At 32.6% G+C, this 15201-nt stretch overlaps 1 protein-coding gene and 1 long non-coding RNA gene across 15 annotated transcripts in view; one reads left to right on the plus strand and one right to left on the minus strand.

Annotated features, from left to right (window-relative positions):
• Positions 1-1437, minus strand: part of LOC127698712 (uncharacterized) — a 99954-nt gene extending 98517 nt beyond the window's left edge. Inside the window, exon 1 of the long non-coding RNA XR_007980938.1 lies at positions 1315-1437. This is a non-coding gene — a long non-coding RNA (uncharacterized LOC127698712). The remainder of the gene's footprint in view (positions 1-1314) is intronic.
• The window catches only part of LOC127698684 (serum paraoxonase/arylesterase 1-like), a 244324-nt gene that overhangs the window by 171158 nt on the left and 57965 nt on the right, over positions 1-15201 (plus strand). Inside the window, exon 10 of one of the 14 annotated variants that reach the window (XR_007980927.1) lies at positions 231-2154. The exons of the other annotated variants lie outside the window; for them this stretch is intronic. The gene's annotated coding sequence lies outside the window, so the exon portion shown is untranslated. Of the gene's footprint in view, positions 1-230; positions 2155-15201 lie in introns of those variants that run through there. 14 annotated transcript variants of the gene reach the window in all.

Below are 15201 nucleotides of genomic sequence, written 5' to 3' on the forward strand. Positions count from 1 at the left end.
AGCTTGTTTAGTTTTCAAAGAAGCGTTCGTTATTTCTGATGATTTTCAGCAATGTGATAACTTTTAAACATAGGCTACCAGGAAATGACATTTTGAAGGACTGGATTGTTCTTTTTTTTGAGTCACATGAAAAGTGATGTAGAAGTCTGGAATATTTTACTAGATTTGGTGTTTCGAGCACAAATTTTGTACTTTGAGGACTGAGTAAAGTTTTATGACCGAGAGCCCAGGTCTACTAATAATCGTGAAAACTCCTAATTTTGGCAATTTTTTTACTGCATAGATGTTTCAAAGCAAGTGCAACAGTGGAATAATGAAGTTTATAATCAGGTCATGTTAACAGAAACCATATTTGATGGGTTGACCTCTTTGGTAGCTGCATCTCACTTCAAGGTATATTTGAATGATAATGAATCACTTTAGGTTAGAATTTGGTTGCAGTATTGAGTGATCATTATATTTTTTTCATGTAAAAGTTTACCATATTAATTTGCTCTTGTATTTATTCTTAAGGTTAGAAATTCTATGAAAATGTTGTGCTCCCCTACAATGTTAGATGGGCATTATGTTTTCCAGTCTGTCTGATATTCTGTCGTCCTTTCAATCAGTCATCCCATATCAGGATAAAGTTGTGGTTTAAGGTAGGTAAAAGTTTTGGCAGTTTGTGGTCACATCGGCATGAAACTTGAGACGCATGTTCATTATGAAGTAAAATATTTAATATATTTCTCAAATTGTTTTTTTTTTATGGCTCACTGAACATGGAAATGTGATATGTTTTGATTTAAAGGTAGGCTAAGATTTTGGTTGAGAGTAGTGTGGTCACATCAACTGGAAACTTGGTTCACATGTTTATTATGAAATTAACTATTTGATAAATATGCCAAATTGGGAGGTTTGACCAAGATTTCATGGTTTACTGAACACGAAAATAATGTAGTGTGAGTGGATCATGGTGTCCTATAGGCACATATTCTTGTATCAGTGCTTGTTTTTCTTTTTTTTTTATTTACGAACAATTTTTTTTAGATATTTTTAGATTTAATCAATTTACATATGTTGTAGTATACAAGTTTTTGATTTTGTGCTGAATGCTTAGACATCCATTGCATATTCTGATGTCTAATTAAGTACATCCCATATAGCAATTTATCTATTTTATGTAAATATTTTTATTATGTATAAAACTTCTATAAGAGACCATTTGCACCAACAAAGAATTTAATTTTGGGTAAGAACAAACAATGAAACCTTAGGATGGCCGTAGCAGGCTGGTTGAAGAAATCAGTTTACTACAACTGAATGATTGGTAACCTAAAAGATTGTTAAACTTTAAAAGAATATTGTATTACAAATAACTCAAAACATACAAAAATAAAAATTACGAAAAACATAAGCCTTGGATGCAATTTGCAATAAATATTTTATTTTGCAGCAAATTGCCAGAGGTTAAATTCTCTAAATGTTTTGTTTCTTGCAATGTTAGTGATTGTTAGCATTTAATGACTTGAAAAGCGAATACTAAGGGAAAAATTGCATTGTAAAGGCAAATTGTTTTTAACATGGAAGTAGAAGTAATTTATGGTTTATCCACATATTTGGCCTGTTGACTTTACAAGCTGTGCTGTTCTATATAAATTTGAAATAAATACTAAATGAAAAATGCAAAAAGGCTTAATTTTTGTAGTTATATACGCGTAATCGCTTATCATGGCTTAAGCTGAGGGATACAATCAAGTCCCGCACGAAGACGAGATTACCTCATTGTAACCATTGGCTAACATGGATGTATCCTGATTTTTGTGGCATAATTTTCTCGCTATTATTTTTCTTGACAGATGCTTATTTCATTTGTATAGTACCCTGGTAATACATTAAAAGCTTTTTAATAGATTTATAGCAACTTTTTATGAGTTTTTATACTACTTTTTGATCATCAAATTATTTTCCAAACTGTTTGTGATTATAAAAATTGCCATGACTAAAGTGATTATTTTCCTTTGTGTATTTTTTAGATTTTACTATTTTTGTTTTAGCAATAATTCAGGGTTGTTATATGAGTGAATACATTTAGTTAAATCCAATTATTTAAACATGATTGTTATGATATATGATGAAATTTATATAGGAATACATATAAATTTGAAAAAAGCATTATTGTTTTTACTGTCTTTTAGTACCAAAATCAAAAGTCTAGCCAACTGTCTCTAAGAATTGTCTGAGAAAATATTGCCCCATTTAAACAAAAGACAGTTATTTTCACATGACTAAGATCTCCTTCACACTGCAGTAGTTTGATTAAGTTTTCAGGATAATGATAAGCAGGACAGATTGTCAAAATTTGATAAGTACTTTTCTTATTTATATGTCCATATGAATCTAACCCATTCATATGACCTTGGATATCATGTTCATGCTCAGAAGTCCAGTTGTTTTTTTAGGATTAGGTAGCCTCTTCAGTATACATGCAAGACAACTTTATGAGATTTGTTATAGTTCGTATATGTCCATCTGAATCTTGATATATTTCACATGTCACCGTTGTTAAACGCCCCCATAGTAGTAGTAGGTTACGTTTTCAGGACTAAGTCAACCCCAATGGTTGACTGGTATAGAAAAATGTTCCCCTGGACTTTCTCTTTCCGATAGTTAAACCTTTGCTAAGGTTGGGGTCCATTTGTTTGTGTGGGATGTATAAGGTAGCAATACACAGTTAGTTTAGTTTCACATTTTAGCCATGGTGAATTTTTTAAATATGAAAGTTTTTGTGCAATAAAATTGATTTTTAGAGAGCTGAAGAATTATATAGCCTTCACAATGGGTTTTTATGAACATCAAGATTGTTTTTTGCATGTTTTATAGGCCACTTTTCTGTTTGACACTCCAAATTTTCACAATGAGGTGAAATGCATATGATTTTTATTTGACCTCTTGATAGATAAATATCAATAATTTCAGAAAAGGTATCACTCTAATGGATGGAAATTTTTCTTTTGACCAAATTTTGGGGACTTTTGTGACAATTTCACCCCCCTTTTTGCAATATTTTGTATCAAATAAATGCAAATTGATGCCATGGTTACACCAAAAAGAGATTATATTTCACCATTTTAACTATTGGAAATCAAATCTATGAAGATGCCGTTTCCATACATATATAAAAAGAATATGTGGTATGATTGCCAATGAGACAACTCTCCACGAGAGACCAAATGAAACAGAAATGAACAACTATAGGTCACTGTACGGCCTTCAACAATGAGCAAAGCCCATGCCGCATAGTCAGTTATGAAAGGTCCCGAAATGACAAATGTAAAACAATTCAAACGAGAAAACTAAGGGCCTAATTTATGTACAAAATAATGAACAAAAAACAAATATGTTACACAGCAACAAACGACAACCACTGAATTACAGGCTCCTGACTTGGGAAAGGCACATACAGAATGTGCCGGGTTAAACTTGTTTGAAGGCGCCAACCCTCCCCTAACCTGGGACAGTGATGTTGCAGTACAACATAAGAACAAACTATAAAAATCAGTTGAAAAAGTCTTAACTCATCAGATTGATACAAATAGAAATACATCTATGTGGGCGTGGCAGGGTACTTATACATCCATACAACAAAAAGACACTAATTACAGATGTGAGAGTACTCGTTGTTACTGACAGCTAGTTCTCCACGCCAATAACAACTTATAAAACAAATCATGCATCTAAGACTAAAATATCAATCAGAACACATCAACATCGAATGGATTTAGTGTAAAGACGTCATTAACATTCAGAGAAAAACATGACCTTGTGCAATGCCAAGATACAGGTATGCACATAGATAACAAACATTAAACCTTATTTGTTAGAAAGGAAGGGAAAAAGGTGGATAAAAATTATGTCAATTTTAAGTTTCGGTAGTAAAACCCTTGCAAAAGTTGGGTATTCGTTTGGCTGTATGGGATGTATCGTTAAATCCGATGAGGGAGTGCTGTGTCTAAAGAACCCTTACAAGAACTCTGAGGGTCTGTTGGTGGCCTGTTGAAATGGTCTAAAGTTCTACAACTACTCAACATACTTAATAACGGCATTCAACGTTTCCCACCCTTTATTCCGGTCAGCATACTTTGCAGAACTGACCTATATATCGTAACAATTGTTTATTACTCTTGCTGAAGTTTGGCGTCCGTTTGACTATGCAGAATGTATAAGTACGCGGTCATGTCCGACTGGAATTGTGACGTTAAATCCGACGCCGCATGTAGAGAGATTGCAACACTCTCTGTACGTTAATGAACTATTGTAACAACACTTTCGAGAGTCCCGTAGGTGTTCTATTGCAAGGCTAAAGCTCCGTCCCCTATTCAACATACCCTCATTTTCACTGATACTCTGGGTCAACTTGTTTTCCCGCCCTTCATTCGGTCACCTACCTACCTATCGTAATAGTTGTTAATTTGTGCTTGTCCTGAATATGCATGAATTATTTGTCACTGGACGTTAAGCAATCAAGAATCAATCAATTAGGATAAGGTCTGTTCCTCAGTGCATTCATGATGAGTCATGTGGAAACATTGTAATATGTCCGTCTGACAAGTCTTATGGGCTTGGCCATATTTTCAAGCTGCATTGGCTAAGTCAATTTTCAGGAATTGACAAGAGACATATACTTACTCTTAGTTTTCTAATAATGGCCTATTCTTCACATAAGAAATAGAACAAGTCGGTCAGATTTGGTATGTAAATTTGCCGTATAACTGAGGACTATCTGTACACCCCGAGTCTGACATATGTTATAATAACCCATTTTCATGCGTCCAAAGATCTTTTTCTTAGTGTCTATGCGTGATAGGACGAATCATTTAGTAGTGGGATTGACTAAAAGATAAAAAAAAAATATAACATGTCTCTGGTTGTAATAATTGAATGTCTCATTTTCATTGTAGAGTTGTACAATACCATTTTATAGTTTATATATCTCACACTTAAACGTTGCAAGTTAATAAACTTTTGTATTGGAAAGTTGCCCCTTTCTGACTGAAGTTCCATATTTAGCCTTGACCTCAGTTTTGATGCTTTACAGTGGTCCGATTGAATTACAATATTAATTGTTGGAAATTACCTAATAGGTTGACAATAATTGCGATGTGAATTCGTTAAAAAGGGAGGTGCGGACAGCAGAGACTTAAATTAGTATAGATAGCATCTATATCTTTGGCGACTAGTTTCACCGAATTTATGGTTACCACTAAAACTCAATAACTATGACAAACAGCCATCATGAGAGCCCCACATCACCAACATAAGAGCTATTACAGTATCCTGTCCACTTGAGACATAGTAAAACCATTATAGTTCCTTATGTCCACCAGTCTTAGCATATGAAAATTAGCGTGACTCTAATTCCTACTTACATCAAACGGCAAGAATTGGATGCAAGCAAATACTTTCTTTGACGTTATGTACAAAAACAACATCAGAGAAGTATGAAAAAACATGGTAATAAGAGTTGTTTCCCTTTTAGAATGACAGTAATAGGGTCTTTGTACTAGGAAACAAAAACTCACGCAAGCGAGAAATACAGAGTTATTTCCCTTAACTGGTTGGTATTTGGCATAATTCATAATTCCTTTATAAAGAAATGCTTCGTAATCGGATTTGAAGCTTAAAATAACTTAATACATAGAGTGTAAGTTAAGTAGGCCGTACGATGACCTATAGCTGTTAACTTCTACGTCATTAACTTTGTCTCGTATGGAGAGTTGTTTTATTGGCAATCTTACCACATGTTCTTCATGATTTTTATAAGTTAAGTAGTTTTAATGTAATTACGGAGGTGATTTAATAGATAAAGAAAAAATGCTGACCTGGAGATAACAATTATAATTAGTTTCTAGTTAACAATAGTTCCAACAATGGTTAAAATCAATATACATTTCACTGTCTATATTACTTATGAATTACCCATAATGTGACTTATAATGCCCGAATAATATATTGTTATTGTATATTCCTGGTAAACGATATTATTCATACATGAATGACTTGTATGTTTATGCAATTGTAATGCTGTATTCTGGATTATTATGTTCTGTGGACAGTTTGTTCCCACGGAATAGGTGATAGTCATTTTCCTTCCTCACAAATATCGCCAGTTAATTCCTTTGGCATTTTTTAAGGTTAATTGGCGTAAATTTTTAAAGAGCTGAGGTACATAGCCATTCAGTGAATCAAATACGGCACCAAAACAAAATGATTAACACACTTAAGACCCCCCTTCTTCCCGAAAAAAGGAAGAAAAAAGAAAAGAAAAATACATAACATAGGCGGATCCAGGTGGGGGGGGGGGGGGAGGCCCGTGCCCCCCTTTTTCGGGAAAAAATTGGATGATTATATAGGGAATCACTGACGCATGTCTGGAGCGGGCCCTCTCTTAGGCAGTCAGTGCCCCTCCCCTTTATGAAAATTTCTGGATCCGCCACTGCATAACAAAATTAGAAATAGACAACAACTGTCAAGAATCCGTAGTTGGTCTTGGAGCGTACAAAAGTTGTATAAAAATATACTCAACTTTTATCGATTATCGTCACATAATTGTGTGATATTTCCCTAACCAATTTATCTGTTTCTACAATATTTAACCAGGTTACAACATAGTGACCAATGACATGGTTATATAAAACAGATAATTCCCAATAATCTGAGTATAACAGAGTTTATTTCAAGGACAAACAATCTTGTCAAGTCTGTTGCTATACGATATTCTTTAGAGCGCACATCAACATGCAGCACACCGTTTAATTGTTTGGAAGCTTGTCTTTTGAAAGCATGTTGTTACATTCACCAAAATATATGATGCTAAAGAGGGTATTGACATGAACCAGAAATCGTACGTTTGTACTACCTGAAGGTATTTACGTTCTAGAGGAACAATTTTTAAATAACAAGTAACCAGATTTAAAAACAAATCGGCTTTGTTTAAGCCATTTAATGACCTGGCTGTAATAACGAATCAGCTTACTATATAAGCTAAGATAGATACAAAAACATCATTATATATCTGCGAATAAAAAGGAATATCTCAACAAAATTATTAGATTTTCTCACTTTTTGAACGAGTGTTTCATAATATAAATGGATTGGCAACACGGACCATTTCCTCTAACATTATATGGTAAGTGTATCTATATTTTCTTATTTAATTTGTCCTAACATCACATTCTCTTGTGTGCACCCTATAGTCATGACATGATTATCAATTGGAAAGTTCAAATTTTCGTATCTTTTAAACCACTGAAAGAAAATCTAAGTCTAAACTGTTGAGTACATTGTAATGCATAATTGTATTCATAAATGTATTCACTGTTCAGACATGTCGGACATAATATAACATTATACATTATATTCTATTAATGACAAATTTAGTGTCAGTTTAAACTTAATAATGTTAATGAATATTTTCTTGGTCTGTTAGTGTATTTTAATGAAATTAAACATTTTGACAGAAATATTGTTTTGTTTAATTATAATTATGCTTTCTGAGCTAAGATACATATATTTATAACAGATATATAATTTTGTTAATTTTCTTCTTGCTTTCCGACATTTGTCCAGGCTGTGATTGAAGTAAATAATGTCACGTGGTAAACGTTAAGAAATAATCAGTTTATTCTGAGACATAATATATTAGTATATTATTCCCAGATTGTCACAATGCACAGTAGCACGTTGTATTAAATACTACACACACAACGCACACAGGGACCGTCTCAAAGCATTATATAATTGCGTTATCATTATACTTGATATTTAATAAACATTCTGATTATGTCGCATTATTAAAACGCACATATTCTACCAAAAGCCATGTAGGTGGCAATATATAAATGATTTTTTATTGCAATCGAGTCTTTATTTTTTTTCAATTTTCCGATCTACAAATGAACTTTGATTGTTGAGTATATACAAAAATTCACGTAGTAGCCTATCCATAGAGGGACCGTATCAAAGACATTAACAACTACCTGTAAAAATGATCGAAACTTTTCGAGACGTTCCGAGAATCTTGTTTCCGAGGATATAGAACGGCCCATAGAAGCTTCCAAATCTCGCCAATATATAAACGTGAACCCCTCAAGGAGTTAACGCAAAAAATACGAAGTTGAAGAGCATGCATGTTATTCTTGATCCAACGTCGTAATCTGTATAGATTGGCTTTTGCATAAAATGTATTGTTTATGGTCGTATCTTATAGAAATAAGGATATGTGGTATGAGTGACGATGAGACAGCTACCAACCAGATGATTTTATATTTGCATTACAGAAGTTGAGACGTAACTGAAATATTGCATTGAGTTCATAATTTAAAAAAAAGTAAATGTGATTACACAATTATACTTTTTACTTTATTTCAAATTGAATTAAAGAAGATATCTTGCACAGAGAAAGATAACTTTAAAAACGAAAAGTAATTATTCCTTCCAATTCTCTTAGGAATCAAACAAATATAAAATGACACAGTGAAAAATTTTCTTGGAATTTTATTTTAACTTGTACTTACTTGAGGAAATAAAATTATTATTTTTTTTTTATATTAATAGTGACTTGAACAGCCAATATAAAACATCAGGAACTTATAGTTGAAAAAAACCGGTTGAAAAGTTTGGGTTTAATCATAATTCACTCTCACGTTCTTTTAGTGTGGAGGGTGCAGTTACCCCTAAAGCACCATCCCTGCATTGCCACTTAGTGCAGTAATTGTGAAATGCCTATTTACTTGCACAGATCAACATGTTATTTCATATTTTTTAGAAACATCTACAGATTTTTGTTTTCACATATCAAAGTACATGTATATAAACTTTTTAATTTCATTAATTTTTTATATCTTTTTCAAAGGAATACTTGCACTAGTACTTGTACCAATCAGTTTTGGACAATTGTTTGGTGGACCGACTTATTCAATTAGCTTAGAATCAGCACTCCGAACAGAATTATTCACTACTAATAACTATGAAGTTTTGCAAAGACCCGAGCAAAAAGTTGTAGTAAGAATAAGTATGACAATTCTCACAATCAACGATTTGGTAGGTAGTATTTCTATTTAATATGATTATACTTCCTATTCTGCAGTAAGAACTTACATCATGCTGTCATAAAATGTAACATCCTGCTTTCATCATCTTAGATCGACACTTGTGTCTTTGTCTTCTTTATTTTGTATTCTTAAGTACCGATCTTATGAGTCAAGCTCCTACCAACTGAATTTTATTCTACCACTATCCCAGGAGGGGGAAGGGTTGATCGCTTATAAACATGACAAATCCCGTTGCATTCTTTGTGTGCACGTCCCAAGCCGTGCAGGAACTTTAATATGGCGGTTGTTGTTAGTGATGTTTGTTTTAACGTTCATTGTGGTACTATAAACCAGGCTGTTCGTTTTCTCTTTTTGAATTGATTCGCATTATCATTATGTCGTACTGAGATCTTTTATAGCTTACTTAAAGCATAGGTACTTGGGGACAGGACAATTTTTTAGCCCTCCCCCTTTTCTCCAAAATTCGTTATTTCTTTTTGTTTTTGTTTTCTTTTTCTTTTAATTATTTTCTCGTTATTCTGAAAAAAAACAACAAAAAAAACAAAAAAAAACAAAAAAAACAAAAAAAAAAAAAACAAAAAAAACAGGACTTTGGGAAAAAGGGGAGGGCTAAACAAATTTTGTCCTGTCCCAAAGTACCTATGACTTTAAGGTATAGGTATTTGCTGATTATTAAAACCCACACTATGACCTGTAATAAGTTGTTCTCATCTTTGTCCTTTGTGCTTTATAAAAAATATGTATCATTGGCAGTAATACTACATTTCTTCATTTTGATACTTATCCGAAATAATGTCAGGTTATTAAAACACCTCCTTCTAAATTGTTATAAGCTATCGTCTTGGACCAACTTTAATATCATGTGTGAATTAGACATACCCCATCGGCCAAACGCCCTCAGTAATATACTGATATTTTTATATTGATACGATATTATCTTTATTATGTTAAAGAATTATAAACTATCATAACTATTGTTCGACACCGCTCTATGGTTGAAGACCGTGTATTGACCTCTAGATCTCTGATATCTGATCGTTTCGATGTGTTCTTTAGTTCTTTTTTCATTGACATATTCACCATAAATCCATTTTATTTTTGCATTATTTATCTTAATTAAACCTGTATAGAAAATACAAAGACTAGTTTATTTCATATTCTCAGTGGTTTCAGAGTATCCCATATCATATGATGGTAAAAAACATATGAAATCATTTTTGTCCTCCTTTGTGGGGGACATAGAAATACCGGGCGGAAGTCCGTCTGTCCATCTGGTCTTGTTAGTACTCTCACGTGTGCCATTCTTCTCAGATTTTTATAAAACTTTTATCATAGGTTTATATAAGCATCGCCTCGGACAAATTCGAAAATCAGTATCGATCAACAATTTTTAAAGGAGTTATGCCCTTGGAAATATCAATTTTATGGAAAATTGCATTGTTAGCGGTCTCATGTGTACAGTTCTTGTTAATTTTTATGAAACTTATATCATAGGTTTATATCAGCAATTTCTCGGACAAGATCGAAAATCAGTGCCGATCGACAGAGTTATATCCCCTGGAAATATTGATTATATGAAAAATTGCAGTGTAATTGCTCTTTCGTGTACAATTTTTGCCAGATTTTTTGCAAATTTATATCAAAGGATTATATCAGCAATGTCTTGGACAATTTCGAAAATCAGTGCCGAACAAATATTTTTTAAAGAGTTATGCCCTTATAAAAATTAATTGTAAATTATCAGAAATTGCATTGCATTTGCTCTCAAGCTTTCATTTCTATAAGATATTTATAAAACTTTTAAAGACAATTTTTTTTTATAGTTATGGCCCTTGGACGAATAAAATATGTGCAACGCGAATTACATTGGAGCTCTGTTCTTTTGTTGATATGAATATTATTTGAAACATAATATATTCACTCACCACTTTAGAACTGCGATTTTATCTGTTTTAATATTTGCGTTCGTCAAAGAAGTGTTAAAAAGACCATCAATCGGTATATCGAGACAAATACTCGTGTAGTCAAAGGAAAAGATACAATAATGCATTCTGCGTACGCCCCAAATCGGGAGTACAGCTGCTGCTAATTGAGTGTAGGAAGGTTAGTGTTCTGTAATTTCATTAACTGCAAGCAATCTGTCTGACGCCATTTTTATTGTTTTTTTTATGTAAAGGTGTTTTTGTTGGGGTCTGTACTATAGAAATCAGTACTCTTTTAGACCTATTTTAGTATACGCTCAGTATCTTTAGTTATTTCACTGATCATTGACCATAATTGAAGATATAGGGTTGAATACTAAATTTGTTCAGGCTACGGACAAGATACTAGGCGTATGATATCGTACAAACACCTTTCCAATGTTGAAAACTGTTTTTTGACCTCTAGATGTTTGTTTACTTAACGTTTACATCATATCTCAATTTATTCAGCTTTTTTTGCATTATTAAAAGACGAAATAAACCAGAATCAAAACAGCAAAACAATATTTGTCGAAATAATTTTACCTTAAGGATAGTACTTTATATGTGAAGTTAAAAGTCACAAGTTCAAAGGAACACACAAAACATATATAGCTCAGTGACATATCAATGGATTACAATAAGAAAAACAAATATCTTTATAACGGAAAAATATTTACTTTTTTTGTTGAATTTATATTTAAATTCGTACATATATTAATAAGTTTTATATACTTGAACGGCTAGTTTGACTATAAAACATGTGTACATAGACTTTCTATAGATATATAAAGAGTTTATCTGTAATAAATAGTATGTTTGTGCTTTCAGAACATAAAAGACCAGGCACTGTCTATATCAGGATATCTAACATTTGTAAGTAATTTGACTATTTTAATAAACTGAAAATGTAAATCGAACTGCGAAAATTTGTAGAATATGCACAAAACATATATTTTGTCAAAGTAAGAAAACAGCAAATCAACCCAACCCCACCCAATCCCGCAAAAAAAAAAAAAAAAACAAAAAAAAAAAAAAAAAAACAAACAAAACCAAAACAAAAACAAAACTAATCAAAACAAAACAAAACACATACACAAATTGTTTAACTGTATTTTGTTCACTCTATTTTTATCCGATGTGCTTAATTTTGTCACAAATTTCGTTCAGTTCTGAATCTGTTTGGAATATTCATTTTCTGACCAGATATTCAATATAATCTTAGATAATTGTCTTTTAAGAGCTACATCTGTCTTATTTGCTTAATGTATAAAGAGTAGAAAAGAGTTGAAACCACAGCTTTACATCTTAGTTTTGAGATATAAATTATCCTTTTAATTAGGAATTCCCATCTTGTCTCTTCAATGCTATGAAGGGTTGACAAAGCTTCTGGATTACTCGATTCCTCACGTGCTTGCTTTTAGAATAAACGATGGTATTTCATATTTTGGTAAACCCTATTTTCCGTTCTTGTTTGTATGAGTACTTTTAATTTCGTAATTGGGTTGGGTGGAGTAGTTGTTTTTTTTAAGTGTTCGTTTTGGTGCCTAACTCTTAATGAAGCAGTCAAATCAATGTTTATTGTGTGTTTGTCTGCAATGATGTAATACATTTGTCACAAATGTGCAACACAGTCTTTGCTACGTTTTAAGGCGTTGAACTGTGGTACCCATTATGATTGTTTTTTCAGAACAAAAATGTTTGCTAGTATCACAGACTGCATTGATATTATTAAATCGGAGAGTGTTTTTAAATTTTCTTTAATCAGATTTCGCATTTTCTGACATAGTCTTTCACGTCTTGTTCCGATACTGTAAATGTTTCATATCTTTGTGTGATTCAAGATACTGCAAGTTAATTGGCAACTAAAAACTTACCAACACGTTTTTTGAATTATTTAACCTGCATGTTAATTGTTTCCCCTTAAGAATTGGAGAGACACTAGATTAGATTGGTCTGATCCTGCTAACATGACACAGGATTATGGAAGTATTGATTTTCTATTCAGTAACGAGGAATATGTTTGGAGACCGTCAATTATCATTGAAAATTCGTAAGTAGATCTTCGATGTAATCAAAGATTCAACCAATTGCCAATATTTGGGATACATTCAGCAATACATGTTTACGTTTAAAACTTTGTGCATTTTGAAAATAGAATGAAAGGATATTAGCCGGTGAGATTGAATCATGTGAAAATCTGTGAGATAATTCGATAGTGCCTTATACGGCATGTCGTGACAAGCTGTGCGATAATGCGATAGTGCTTTATAGGGCATGTCATGTGACAAGCTGTGCGATAATGCGATAGTACCTTATACGGCATGTCATGTGACAAGCTGTGCAATAATGCGTTATTGCCTTATAGAGCATGTCATGTGACAATCTCAGTGCGATAATGCGATAGTGCGATACGGCATGATTAAACCTTGGAATGATTTTTGTCTCGCCTGCGACGAAAGTCGCAGTATGCGAGACATATGTATTACTATGCGGCGGCGGGGGCGGGGTAAACTATTTGTATGAAGCTTTATATTTTAGAATTAAGGTAGAAGACCTGGATGCTTCATATCTTGTATGCAGATACCTTATATTACGAAGTTTCCGTCAATCATATGTCCATTGTCCTTGACCTCATTTTCATGGTTAAGCGACTATAATTAAAAAAAAAATTGGAATTTTTTTGTCATGTGAATTTCTCACTTATATTGAGTAAAAGGATAACTATATTTGGTATATTGTTTGCTTGCAACGTCTACATGTCCGTCAGACAGAGTTCACCTGACCTCGACCTCATTTAATGGATCAGTGATCAAGGTTAAAGTTACGTGATTAGGTCCGTTTCTCAAATACTATAAGCAGTAGGTCAACTATATTTGGTGTATGGAATATTTGTAATGGGTACATATCAGTCTGGCAGATTTCATCCGACCTTGACCTCATTTTCATGTTTCATTGGTCAATTTTAAGTTTTTGTGTTTTGGTCTGTTTTTCAAGTACTGTTAGCAATAGATCAACTAAATTTTGTGTATGAAAAGATTCTAAGATGTACATGTCTGTCTGGCAGGTATCATCATCTGACCTTGACCTCATTTTCATGATTCATTGGTCAATGTTAAGTTTTTGTGTTTTGGTCTGTTTTTCAAGTACTATGACCAATAGGTCAACTATATTTGGTGTATGGAAAGATTGTAAGGTGTTCATGTCTGTTTGGAAGGTATCATCTGACCTTAACCTCATTTTCATGGTTCATTAGTCAATGTTAAGTTTCTATGTTTTTGTCTGTTTTTTAAGTACTATAAGCAATAGGTCAACTATATTTGGTGTATAAAAAAATTGTAAGATGTATATGTCTGTCTGACACAGTTTATCTTACCTTTGACCTCATTGTCATAGATATTTAAAAATGTGAAGTTTCTGTAATTATTTTAGTAAAACTTTCATCTTGAAGACTTTCAACATAAAATCAATGGTCAGTAAAGCAAGTGAGACATTTCAGTGTGTGCACTCTTGTTCCTTTTAAATGATTACTGATGGGCGCATGTGACAATATTTTTTTCCATTTTAATCCCCACTCAAAATTATTGCACAGAATGTTTCTTGAACAATTGTCTATAATGAACATTTAAATATATAAGTAACTGAAGCAAAAGTTGTAAAGCATAAGGAAAGTAATTGACCATATAAAACTTTTGAAATCATTCGAAATAAAGGAGTGTATCTCCCTTCTGCATAAATATGATTCCTTGTCCCGTTTTAGCAATATTTTTTATCCTTTTTAATTATATCTGATTTCAAAGTTTTGATGAAATTCTGCATATTTTGGCATCAAGCAACACAGAAAATACATTAATTGTCGACATGCGCAGTTAAATTGGAACGTTTAATGGAATGGAATAAGCACAGCCTTAACAGTTGAAAACAAAAATGTGTACTGGGTTTTGAAAATTTTTCTCATCAAATATTAATATCCTACGTTTGCAAAATGGAGAAAAAGCCTCAAACTATTACTTTTTCCAAAAATTGTGGTCTATACCTCATTACATTTTAAGCCGATTTTTCAATTTGTGCAAACTAGTAAAAAATATTGCACATAATTGAACGTTTCCTCTAGGTCTATATAATTTATAGGTGTTTAGATTAAGTAG

This window comes from Mytilus californianus, unplaced genomic scaffold (assembly GCF_021869535.1).
Source record: "Mytilus californianus isolate M0D057914Y unplaced genomic scaffold, xbMytCali1.0.p SCAF_4, whole genome shotgun sequence".
Taxonomy (NCBI): domain Eukaryota; kingdom Metazoa; phylum Mollusca; class Bivalvia; order Mytilida; family Mytilidae; genus Mytilus; species Mytilus californianus.